Raw genomic sequence first — 2470 nt, 5'->3', positions numbered from 1 at the left:
AAGAACTCATGCCAGTCATAAAAAGCTGGACCACTCAGCAAAGACCAGGCAATTGATTCACAAAAGAAGAAGGCATGGGCTCCAGGGTCCAGCCCTGGAACACCAACAGCTCCAGCCCTCCCGCAAGGAGAGACTAACCAGCACCCTTCTTTGCCTGTCAAGGTGGCAAAGATTTTCCATAAAAGAATAACACAGTCAGCTAGAAACAAAGTGTGGGGTGAGCCGAGCCTGCACTGTCACAAATGTTAGCGGGCAGTCTCTCCGGAAAGCACTCTGGCTACAGGAAGACCCTCGCAGACCCTGCCCTCCGAGCCTGCAGTCCCCTTCAAGAACTCCACCTGAGGGAATACCAATACTGGGCACAGCAACATACCTGCAGGGATGTATAGAATATCACAACAGCCTGGAGATACCCCAAGTACCCAATCACAGAGAAACAGCCACCGAAAATTCCCTGTTCAGAGACCGTACTGCCATGGGAAGGCATGTGTGTGGTGTGACAGCAGCTCTAAGTGTGGAGTAAAAGGCTCGGGGTGGCTTTGTATGCTACGTTTCCCGCGTACAGGTTCCCCATGGTGGACCTGTGAAGCTGAGTTCCGTGGGGGCGGGGCACGAAGGACAGCCCGCGGTGCTCAGCACGGCCCGTGACATCAAGTTCCATCACTCCAACACTCAGGAAGCTCTCCAGACGTGCTTTTTGCTGAGACTCTAGAATCCCTTTGCCTCTTTGGGCATCCACCCAGCCTTGACTCCCTTGTGCTCACCACACGCTGGCCCCGCACTGGGGGCTCTCCCTTCCGTGGGCCTCAAAGTGCGCTCTGTGTAGGGGACACTGTATCAGCTCCAAAGGAAGCAGTCGGTAGAAATGACAAATGCACTCGTGTGCACTCTGGGGTTCTGGGCCTGGCCCCCGAGATGGTCCCCAGGCCCTCTACCCATCCCACGTTTCCCTGCACATCCCCACCCAGCTGGCCAGGAAGCGCACCCACGCTGGCGTGACGGGTCCCCTCTGGCCTGGTTCTGTAGCTTTCTCTGCCCGTGACCCATGCACAGGATGATGATCACCAGCACACGGAGGCCACAGGCAAGTCAAGGGACCGCCCTGAGCCAGTGACCACTTGGGGCCATCCTGAGATTCTGGTCTTGACCTGACCTTTGCCCTTTTTCAAACTGTGTTATTTGGGGCTGCTGCCAAGTGAGTGGGGTGGCCAGGCCAGGGCACCAACCTGTTGCAGCCAGAAGCACCATGGAGGGATGTGCTACATCTCCTCTTACCTGCTGGCCACTCTCGGGAGCAATGCCTCCCCCAGCACCAAGGACATCAAGAAGATCCTGGACAGCGTGGGCATCGAGGCGGGTGACAACCAGCTCAACAAGGTTATCAGTGAGTTGAACGGACAGAACATTGAGGATGTCATTGTCCAGGGTGTCAGAAAGCTGGCCAGCATGCCTGCTGGCAGGGCTGTGGCCGTCTCTGCTGCCCTAGGATCTGCAGCTCCTGCTGTGGTTCTGCCCCACCCACAGCAGAGAAGAAAGAGAAGAATGAGGAGTAGGGGGAGTCCATGTGGATGACACAGGGTTTGGACTGTTTGACTAGAGTCCCACCCCCTGCAAATAAAACCCCTTTCATGTAAAAAAAAAATTGTGTTATTTGGGTTTTTGTTTTTCAGTTGAAGAAGCTTGTTACATATTTCGGATATTAGCCCTTTATCAGATGTATGATTTGCAAATATTTTCTCTCATTCCATAGGTTGCTTTCTAACCTGGTTGACTGTCTCCTTTGCAAAGCAGAAACTTTTTAGATTAATGTACATAGTCCCATTTGCTTATTTTTGCATTTGCTTTTGGTGTCATATTCAAGGAATCATAGCCAAGACCAATGTATGAATGTTTTCCCCCAGGTTTTTTAAACTTTATTTAGTTTACAATACCATATTTTAAAAACTGAAGTATAGTTGATGTACAATATTATATGTTACAGGTATACAATATAGCGATTCACAATTTTTAAAGGTTAGGGTATAGTTATCATAAAATATTGGCTATATTCCCCATGTTGTACAATACATCCTTGTAGCTTATTTTATGCCTGATAGTTTGTACTCTTAATCCTCCACCTTCATCTTGTCCCTCCCCCTTCCTTCTCCCCATTGGTAACCACCAGTTCCTTGTCTACATCTGTGATTCTGGTTTTTTTTTTTTTGTTATATTCACCAGTTTGTTGTGTTTTTTTTTTTTTTTTAGATTCCACATGTAAGTAATATCTTACAGTATTTGTCTTTCTCCGTCTGACTCATTTCACTTAGCATAATGCCCTCCAAGTCCATCCATGCTGTACACCAGAAACTAATAAAACATTTTAAATCAACTGTACTTCTATTAAAAAGCAAGCAAGCAAACAAACAACCCACTAAAATATGGGCAGAAGAACTGAACAGACATTTTTCCAAAAGAGGAAATGCAGATGGCC

The 2470-nt window shown here is 48.4% G+C and overlaps 1 pseudogene; it reads left to right on the top strand.

The window, feature by feature from the left end:
* Window positions 1-1254: 1254 nt before the first annotated feature.
* LOC105080145 (large ribosomal subunit protein P2-like) lies at window positions 1255-1597 on the top strand (annotated as a pseudogene).
* The last annotated feature ends 873 nt before the right edge of the window (window positions 1598-2470 follow it).

This window comes from Camelus bactrianus, chromosome X, assembly GCF_048773025.1.
Source record: "Camelus bactrianus isolate YW-2024 breed Bactrian camel chromosome X, ASM4877302v1, whole genome shotgun sequence".
Taxonomy (NCBI): domain Eukaryota; kingdom Metazoa; phylum Chordata; class Mammalia; order Artiodactyla; family Camelidae; genus Camelus; species Camelus bactrianus.
The sequence above is the reverse complement of the archived record's forward strand: the minus strand, read 5'-3'. Positions and strand labels throughout refer to the sequence as shown.